The following is a 10,081-nucleotide window of genomic DNA, read 5'->3' on the forward strand; positions in this document are numbered from 1 at the left end:
TGCCCCCCTCCCCGCTCCCCCCATCCTTCCCCCCCTCCCCGCCTCCATCCTGCCCCCCCTCCCATCCTGCCTTCTGGGAACCGCTTACAGAGGCGGAGGTGGGGGAACAGGGGGAGCTGGGCAGGGCTGGAGCCCTGCGGCTGGCAGGAAGGCGGCCCCCCCCCGGGGACCCCTCGGCTTCCCCCGGGGCCCGGCGGGCCCGGCCGGGCTGCGGGGCTGGACCCGCCAGGCTCCGCTCCGCGCTCCGCGCTCCGCCCCGGGTTTTCCGCGCCCCCGGCTCGTTCATTCATAGATCGCGCGCGCTCCCGGCCCATTCATCCCGGCGCGCGAGGAGCCCCGTTACCGTGGTAACCGCCCCCCCCGCACACCCCGGTACCGAGCGGGGGTCCCCGCGGCCCCCGAGCCCCCCGTGCGCACCGGGACGGGGCCTGGGAGCGCCCCGAGGGTCCGTGTGCGGGACGGGGAGGGGGGGGGCGGGCGCGTTTTCCTGGCGGCGGGACCCGGGGGCGGCTGTGCCCGGGGGTCCCCGCGTTCGCACGGCTGCAGGGAGGGCGAGGGCTCCCCTGGGGCTCCCGCCCGCTCAGCCCCCCGAGCCCCGGGCAGCGGCCGCCACGTCGGCGGGGGCGGCCCCCTCTCGCCCCCCCGGGCTGGGGCAGCAGCCCGGCCCCGGCGGTTTCCATCGTGGGCTGGGCTTCGCGCTGCCTTAACCTTGACCTTCTCCCCGCTCCCCCCTCCCCGTCTCTGTGGTCGTGGCACTGAGCTCCGGCGCTGGAGAGTGCAAACCACCCCCCAGAGTGGTGGGGCCCCCCCCCGAAACGCCCCAGGGGTTGCAGGGAGTGCGGTGGTTGTGGGGTCAGGGGTACGAACTGCAGGGTGGCAGAGGGGTGCACCAATCCTGCACATGAGGGTGTGTGCAGGTCACACGTGTGCACCCGCGGCTCTGTGTGAGGGGGGTTGTGCAGACCCTGTGCCCACCCTCCTGTGCATCCCAGGTCCAGCTGTGTGGGGAGGACAGATGTGCTGCCATGGGCACCCATGGCACAGGGCCCATGTGGGTTGTGGCAGAAAGCTCCAGAGTGTGGCAGGGGCTGGGGGGATGGGGGGGAACTGGAGCTGGACGAATCTTCCAGACAGCATCTTCTGCCTCCCCAGGGCACCTGGAGAGAGGAGCCACAGGTGGAGGAGAAGCTGCTGCTCCAGCCCCACAGGTGAGCTCCAGCCCCACAGGTGAGCTCCAGCCCCACAGGTGAGCTCCAGCCCTACAGGTGAGCTTCAGCCCCACAGGTGGGCTCTAGCCCAGGGGCTGAGGTACCAGTGTGACAGGGCAGTGCTCCAGGTCGGTGTGGGGCTGAGCGCGGGTCCTCACACGGCTGCACTTGTGTGTGCCTTGGACAGATGGGTTCTCCTGCAGTTTGTGCACGTGGAGGACACGGGCAGGCGAGAGCACACGTGTGCGTGTGTACACACGTGTTAGTGTTTGCGCCCTCGGGCACATCTGTGTCTGTGTGTGCTCTGAGCCCCCGTGGCCGCGCTGCCGGGGTGGGTGGGTGGGTGCTCAGGGCCGCGCTCACGCCGGGGGTTGCCCTCACATGCAGCCGTGTGCGAGTCGCGGGCTCCGCACGCCGGGCCGCGCGCCTCGCGCTGCCGGGATGACTCACGGGCTCGCAGAGGAAGCCGTGACTCAGGCCTGGATTCCTGCCGCTCCCCGCCCCCCGGCCGCTCCGGCCAGCGCGGCCACGTGGAGCCCCTGGGACCTGCGGCCGGCCCGGTGGGTCACGGCGAGTTCTGGGGGGCCCCGTGGGGCTGCTGGGAGCCATGCTGGGGGCACGTGCCCCTTCCCTGGGCCATGGGGACCGTGGGGTCCGTGGGGACCCCAGTGCCTTCGGGCACTCGGGAGGAGGCAGCTGCGGGCGCTCGGGGTGGCACCGACCCGCCCCAACTCCCGCCCCAGCTGGGCACGGGGTTCCGGCTCGGGCACATTTCCCGGGGTGTCTCGGGCAGCTGCAGCTGTGCCCTCCCAGGCAGCGGTGCCAGGCACTGCCCCAAGCTCCCACGCGGGGGGCTCCTCTCTGTGCAGGGGCCAGGGCTGCTCCACCTGCCCTGGGTTTGCTGTGGGTTGGGGTGTGGCAGCGGCTCCACCTGCCCCTGGCACTCGGCCACCTCTGGCACCAGGCTCTGCAGCTGCTCTGGCTGCCGGCCCAGTGGTGGGTGGGGGTCTGGGGTGCCACAGGCAGCACGAGGGACCTGGGTAGGGGACAGCTGGCTGCAGAGGGGGGCAGTCAGTGGTGCCTTGTGGTGCTGAGGTGCTGAGCCAGGGGCCAGCAGTGCTGTGCAGTGCTCAGGGTGCTGTGTTGGCGTCACTGGTGCTGTGCAGTGCCTGGGGTGCTGCGCTGGCGGTGCCACGCAGGGCGCAAGGTGCAGTGCCACGGCACGGGCAGCCTCGGTGAGTCAGAGCAAGGTGCAGTAGCTGCCCCCTCCCCACTCACCCGTTCCCAGGCCCTGCTCACCAGATTCACTTTCACAATGACTGGTGCAGCCACTCCGGCTCTGCTGAGATCGCCCTGGCCCACACTGCCCACGCTGCCTGTGGCCTCCTGCCCTATGTCACCACCTGTGACCCTGCACGGTGCTGCCACTGGCCTCGGCCAAGCCCCCTCAGCCCTGGCCCTCACCAGCTCCTGCCCCAGGTGCTGCCGAGCAGGGCGGTGTTTGCCCTCCTCAGCGGACCCCGCGTGTCCCCGTGGGGCTGCAGCCCCTGCGCAGGGCCGGGGTCCGGCGGGTGGCAGTGGGGTGTCGCGGGTGGCAGTGGGGTGTCACGGCCAGCAGTGAGTCAGCACAGGCAGGTGGGGACGGACACAGGGACGCCGTGATCGGGGACGCTGTGATCGGGGAATGACTCATGTGTTAAACAAACAAACAGGCGAGTCTGTGTCGGCAGCTTCCTCCTCGCCCCAGCACCGGGGAGCCGTCAGTGCACCCCGGTCACCGAGCCCCCGCAGCGGAGCTGCTGCCACACGCGGTGTCACAGGCACATACGTGCACAGGGAACCCCTGCCCCACAGCCGGCAGGATGGTCCTGGGGGTCCTGGGGCAGGGGGTGACGGGCCCTGGTGATTCCTGGGATCCCCAAACACCTGCCTTTCGCCCTCGCTCAGGAGCTGCAGTGGCCGGAGCCGGGCAGGCACCTGGCTCCCAGAGCCGGGGATTTCCCAGGTCCAGCCTCACCTGGGCTGGGGCCCTGTGGCCTCTCCCTGGGCCTGCAGGTGTAAAACCCAACCGTAGGCAACCACCCAGCCCATGGCACGGCCGGCCTGCCCGGGCACCCTGCGGCTCAGCCACGTGCCTGCCGGGCTGGGAGCGAGCTGGGGGGTGGCAGCCAACTGCCCGGCTCTGGCTCGTCCCGGTCCTGCAGCCCCTGACCTGCAGGTCCCACTGCTGAGCCGAATTCAGTCTGTTCTCAGCCTAAAGGTGCTTCTCCCAGGCCCTGCTGTGTTGGGGGGCCGTGAGTGATGCTGTGCCCTGGCACAGGGTCCATCGCCCCGACCCCCGGTGGGGCTGTGCCGTCACCACCAGCGAGTCCAAGCGTGACCCGCGGCCTCGTGCGCACGCACACCCAGAACATCAGGAATGTTTTGTGGGGAGGCTGGAAAATGGTCAGTCAGTCATTTACTGGATTTTTTTCCACCCTTTCTGCTGTGGGTTTGGCCGGGGGCCCGGGGCGGGCTTGGGGGGGTGGGTGTGAGCAGGCGTGTGATGAGCCGGGTGTGACGGGGCTGGCGAGGGCTGCGAAAGTGCTGAGCTGGTGTGAACCCGCCATCCCCATCTCCTCCTCTCCAGCCCTTCCTGGAAGCGGCTGCAGGGAACGTTCCTGCCGGGTGTGGTTACGTGGGCAGCTGTGCCCATCCCCAGGCGTCGGGGTGCCTCATACGGGAGGGAGAGGCCAAAGGCAGGGGGTGCAGCCTGGGGGGTCAGTGCGGGTGCCCTGCGTGCTCCTGCCTCGCTGAGGGGGGACGAGGTGAGGGGCCCACACAGGCTGGGAATGTTGCTGCTCCTCGGGTCCCTGTGCCACTTCCCCTTCCCCATGGTGGGAGCGTGGGGCTGGGGGGAGCGTGTCCTGCCTGGAGCCACACGCTGAGTCAGGGACAGGACAGGAATAGAGTCGGGTGCCTGAGTCACAGCCCGCGTGCAAAACCAGCAGCACTTCCCCAGGAAGGGGGAACCCCAGGGCCCTGACACCCCCGGTATTGTGTCAGCCACTTCCCTGGGATCAGGGTCCCCCACTCCTGCATCGGCCATGGCTCCCTCTGGAGCTGGGACCTTCCACCGCCGCTGGCTCTGTCCCTTGCTGCTGTCACCAGCCACAAGGACAGGAGATCAGGCAGGGATGCAGGCAGGGAGCGGCTGCCCCACCACAGGACCTTCTCTCTGTGCCCACGCAGGGCATGGAGCCCCTCAGCCCCCAGTGCCAGCCAGGGTACCGTGCTGGTGCTCCCCTGGCACACGCGTGTGCACAGTGCACACCCCCCCGCCTGTGCACTGCACTGCAAGTGTGACAGACCCTCCTGCACCCTCCGGCTGTCCGGCTGTTCCCCCGCCAGCTCTCGCAGACCCCCCCTCCCTCCCACCTCCCCCAGAGCGTTCCCGCAGTGTCTCCATTGATAAATCTGGAGCGTTGCCATGGTGACGCTGCCGTGGGGCGCAGCGCGGGGCTGCCGAGGGGCCCAGGCCCACGGCGCGGGGCCGGGGGGGCTGCTGGATCCACGCGTGTGGCCGCGCACACGTGTGTGATTTCACAGGTGTGTGGCTGCACACGTGCATGCATGTCCCGTGCTGGGGGCTCGGGGGGCCCAGCAGTGTTTGGTGACTGCACCGCGCTGGCAGTGGGACCCCACGGGGGGGCTGCAGGGGGTCTGGGGCAGGGGGGCGGCTCTGGCATGTAAGGGGAGCACAGAGGGGCCTGGAACTGGGCCCTGCTCTGGGGAAGCCCTGGGACCACCCAGGGACCACTCACTGCCTCAAGCACAGCCGGGCAGCTGCAGACCCCAGGGGTCTGGGGCTGGGGGGGCTCAGGCAGGTAGTGCCTGCCCCCAGGCAGCTCCCACTGTTCCCTGCACCCTCTGGCACTCACAGCCCCTGCGCTCGGGGGTCCACGTGGGGAGCCCACGCCTGCTTTGGCCACACGTGTTCGACCCCGTGGACGTGGGCAGAGCCTGGTGCTGCCGGTGCTGCAGCCCTGAGCGCCCTGCAGGGGATCGGGGGTGCTGAGGGGGTGCCGGGTGCTGGGATCAGCCCCGTTTGCAGCCAGGAGTCAGGGGACACAGACAGGACCCCGGGGTACAGGGTGATGTGGGATTGCTGCCAGCGGGGCCGTGGCACAAGCGTGGGGTGTGCGGGCACACGCGTGCGGTGCCGCGTGGGCAGGATCGGTGCGTGTGGCGTGGCTGCCCTCTGCTGCCACGGCCACGGCAGCGCCCAGCACCACGGCACCCGTGGGACGCCGCGGGGGGGCCTTGGCAGGGACCCCCTTTGTGCAGAACAATGGCAGCCCCCCTCCCGCCAGCCCCTGGCCCTCACCCGCAGCCTGCGGGTAGGGGTGAGGGGCTGCCAGGGCTGGGGGGAGTAGGGGAGGGGGCTCTGAGATGTTGTTGAAGACGAAATGTCCCCACACCCCTCAGCTGGGACGGGGTCACCCAGCAGCCAGGAGGAAACAAAGCATTTTCTGGGCTTTCAGAGCCCTGAGGAGGGGGCTCAGCCCCGGGTGGGCCGGTGTCGGTTCCTGGTGGTCTCCGCTGGTCTCAGGGGCGTGGGGCTGGTGTGGATCCTGCAGCTCCATCCCATCCTCCATCCCGCGTTGGGAAGCAGGTCATGTCCAGCTCCCGGCACGGCGGCAGCGCTGGGGGAGCTCAGCTTTCTGGGGCAGCTCTGGGCTGCTGGGAGCAGCCAACTGCGGCTTCCTGCGCTGCCAGGGCTCGGGGGGAGGGTTTCCAGCAGCGCGGGGCTACGTGGCACTGCCGTCAGGGGGACAGGGCATTGGGGGGCTCAGCCCCACACTCCTCTTCAGCTCACCCCGAAGAGGGGCTCTTGGCACCCATCTCCTCCCTGGCAGCAATACAGGGAGGGCTGGGGGGAAAAGAGGGTTCTGTGCAGGTTTGTCTGAGGAAGCTCACTGGGAGGTGGGATGCTGGGATGGGCTGGGATGAGCACTGTGGCTCCTTGCAGAGGTGTGAGGTCAGTGGGTTGCTGGGGGTCTTGGCTGCTCCACGAAGGGCATCCTTCTGCCCCATGGAGGGCTAGGGGTGAGCTCCCAGAAAGCTCTTTGCTCCAGGAGTTGCTCCCTCAGCTCGGGGCAGCTGATCTGGGTGGTACCAGCCTGTGCGGTGCCAGGATCCGGCCTTTCCCTGTGGAACGCCCGGCTCCCAGGGCAGGTGTGGTGCTGCTGGAGGCAGAGACGCTGCCTCTACCTGCCTCCATTCAGATCAGCGCGGGGGGAGCACGGGGGAACTTTCCCGACTCGTTTCCCCACCTTAAGGGGAAAAAAAGAGAAGGAGTTGCATGACTTGGAGCTTCCCGAGAGGCAGCGCGGGGAGAGTGACCCAGGGAGCCAAGAATCTGCTCCGCTGTCGTGTCTCATTCCTGCTCTGCGGCGCAGGGCTGGGAGAGGTTGGGTTACGGGAGGCGCGGAAAGGGGACGGTGCAGGATGAGCTCATGCGAGGGCGCGGGAACCTTCTGGGCAGGAAAAAACGTTGATGCTGCAGTTCAGGGATTTCTGCAATCGCGGCTGTTCCCGCAGATCCCGGCTCGCTCCGCCCGGGCCGTCCCCTGTGCCCATGGCAATCGACCCGCCCGGGGGGGCTGTGGGGCTCAAGGTGATTCCTGTGCCCTCGCAGGGACACAGCGAGGAGCTCCGCAGCAAAGAGGGAGAGAGGGGGGACATGGGGTCTTGGGGGGACACCGGGGTTCTGGGGAGCTCCAGGACCCTTGTGCAGGGAGCTGGACCAAAGGCCACCCTGCATGGGCTTGAGGGGGGTGTGGGACCATCGGCCCCACCACAAATTGTGGCAGCAAACCCCAGTGTGAGGTTTTGCTACCTGGTCCCCATGGCCTGAGGCGATGCCACCACCGGTGAGAGGGGGTGTGTGGAGGGGTCTGGAAAAGCTCCGATTTCCCCCAGCACCAGGGCTGGCTCCCCTCAGTGTGTAATTCACCCCATGCTGTGTTCCTGGTTCCTGGCAGTTTTCCCCCTGCTGACTGTGGATAAATCCTTCCCACGTCTCCAGCCCTCCGTCCCACAGGGTCTCTCGGTGTCGCACGGTCAGAGGCTGTTTGTCCTGTCCTTGGGTAGCATCTCCTGCCCTTAAGAACTCGATGCTGCAAATACTCTTAGATGATGATTAATGAGCGCTTATATAACTGAGCTGAGTCCTTAATGCAGCCGGGAGGGTGACAGGAGGGAAGGTGGGAGCAACAAACCGCACGTCACTGCAGCTGCTGCTGCTTTTCCCACACCAGAGCAGCCACATCCCGCACGGGGGGATGCTGGAGGGAGAGCCCCCCACGGGGCAGCAGCTGGGGCAGCCCCCACCTGGGTTTTCCAGGCAGGTTTGGATGCCGTGGCATGGCCAGGCTCTCCAGCACGGCAGAGCTGGCAGGGGAAGGGTTTATGCTGGTAAAGCATCGCTGTGTGACAGTGTCTGGAATGTTGTGCTGATGCCGGCAAGCTGGGAGTGCTGGAAAAGGGTCCAAATCCCACAGCAACACCTGACTGTGGCCCACGTGGGGTGACAAGGGCGCTGCCAGAGCCGCTGTGTGCTGGGTGCAGTTGTTTCTAAATTTGGCTGTGTTTGGGCAGGTAGGGATGGCCTGACACATGGGATTTGGTTTTCCATAATCTGGCTGGGAAGCACCAGCCCTGATAAATCTGCTGCTCAGCGCCAAGGCACTTCCATGGTTGCCATGGTTACCACATGCTTATTTTCACCATCTTCCTCACCTCAGCCGGGGTGCACCGGCATTCCCAGCCCCGAATCCCCCCTCACCTCGGCTGGGGTGCACCGGCATTCCCAGCCCCGAATCCCCCCTCACCTCGGCTGGGGTGCACCGGCATTCCCAGCCCCGAATCCCTCCTCACCTCGGCTCATTTCCTAATGCTCTGGTTTGGGTATCCCAACGCTGCTGTGCATCCCAGCTCTTTGCTGTGCCCCCGATCCCCCTGCTCCCTGTGCCTCCAATCCCCCTGCTCTCGGTGGATCCAATCCCCCCATGACTGCAGATCCAATTCCCCCCCTCCCTGTGGATTCAATCCCCCCACTCACTATGGATCTGATTCCTGTGGATCCAGTCCCCCATTCCCTGTGGCTTTGTCCTACAACTGGGTAAATCCCAGTCACAGTAACTGGTGGAGGGAAGCGCAGCAGCCCCGGCTCCTCGCCATGGCAACGGCAGGATTGCGTCAGGGCTTTTCTTTCCAACTGCAAAGCTGGATGAGCAACTCCCTCAGGGACAGGAGTAAGGGAGAAGGGAATATTCTTTTTCCCGGGGGCTTTGGGACTGCCAGTTCCCAAATTCAGCCCCGGCTCAGTGTTTTGCTCCTTGCTCCTGGGTCCAGGGCTGCGACGGGACAGTGCGTGGTCACACGGGGCTGAGACGCCGGGGACAGGGAGGGTTCCCGAGCCAGGGACAGTGAGAATTCCCGTGCTGGGGACAGGGAGGGCTCCTGTGCCAGAAAGGCTCCGTGTGCCTTCCCCACACCGTGGCATCTCAGCTTGTGGCACAGGCTGAGCTTGCAGGGAGCCGGGGAAGGAGCCGGAGGTTTGGTGATGGATGGCTGCTTCAGTCCAGCCTCGCATTCCCTCTTTCCCTGCAGCCCCAGCAAAAACAAAGGGAGAGAAGGCGGCTCTTCTGCTGTTCAGGATGTGCTGGGCCTCGCTGGACCATGCTGGGCTCTGCTGTGCCCCAGTGCAGGAGGGTGGTCCTGGGGCTCCCCAAGGCCCAGGGGGAAGAACGCGGTGCCAGAGCCTGGAGCAGGCGTGGGCTCGTGGATGGTTTGTTCCCTCCCAGCCCTGGGCAAGGCACAGCCCCAGAGCAGAGACACCCAGCGCTGTCCCTGGCGCTTGGGCACCCTCTGCCCCATCCTCCCTCCCAGCGCTCCCCTCCCGGGAGGAGCTGCTCTGGGATTTGGGAACCTCATCAGAGTGGTGCCCGGGGCGGGGGCTGCCCTTGGCTCCTGAGCAGGTGCCAGGGCTGCCGAGCAGGTTTGGGCTCCTGCACAGCTCTGGGCAGTTCCGTGTGCCCTGGAAACAGGCCAGGAGTGCAAAGACTGGGAAAGGTCCCTACAAACACCACAGCAAGTGCTGCTCAGTGAGGACCCTCAGAGAAAACACCCACAGGTGAGGCTCTGGAGCTTACACAGGGATTGGGGCAGGATTGGTGCAGTGACCTCTGTGTTCTGCCTCTGGGGCGTCGTGTGTTCAGGACCCCCCAGCAGGGCCCTGCTACTGCAGGAGGTTTGATCTAAGGACATGAATCCTGTGTTGTTTCATTGCTTAATTAACTGCCCTAATGACTTGTGCAGGTGAGCTGCTTGCCATCCTGATCCCAGCACCACTTCCACCTGGAGCCCGTGGGATGTGCAGAGATGTCCCTGAGCCCCTCGGGCAGGTGACACAGGGCTGCTGCAGCCCCTGTGTGCAGCCTGCTCATGGAATACCCTGCACTGGAAGAGACCCACGAGGATCATCGAGGCCACGGCTGACGTGACACACACCGTGTCTGATGCCCTGGGTCAGGAACGAGCAGATCTGGAGCACGGAAAGCTCCTGGGAGCTGCGGAATTGGGGCAGGAGCGTGGTTTCCTCGGTCCAGCTCTCGTCTTTTCACTGGGTAACTCTGTCAGTGCCAAAGCAAAGGCATCAACACACCCAGGTGAGACCAAAGTCACCCTTTTGGGACAAATCCAGCCAGGGCTGCAATCTCCATTCCCTGTCACAGGAGCTGCTCTGCTCCCACGAGCCTTTCATCCTGCCGGGACTCGGAATCCTCTGGAGCAGCAAAGGCTCCAGATGGATGTTATTCTCGTAACAT

General features: G+C 66.5%; 1 long non-coding RNA gene across 1 annotated transcript; it reads left to right on the top strand.

Annotated features, from left to right (window-relative positions):
• Nucleotides 1–307: 307 nt before the first annotated feature.
• On the top strand, nt 308–10,065 carry LOC108506936. Its single transcript, XR_001877894.1, has 3 exons — nt 308–347; nt 1,153–1,208; nt 9,573–10,065. It is a non-coding gene; the product is annotated as an uncharacterized LOC108506936 (long non-coding RNA).
• Nucleotides 10,066–10,081: the final 16 nt, after the last annotated feature.

Source organism: Lepidothrix coronata, unplaced genomic scaffold (assembly GCF_001604755.1).
Source record: "Lepidothrix coronata isolate B3197 unplaced genomic scaffold, Lepidothrix_coronata-1.0 Scaffold233, whole genome shotgun sequence".
NCBI lineage: Eukaryota > Metazoa > Chordata > Aves > Passeriformes > Pipridae > Lepidothrix > Lepidothrix coronata.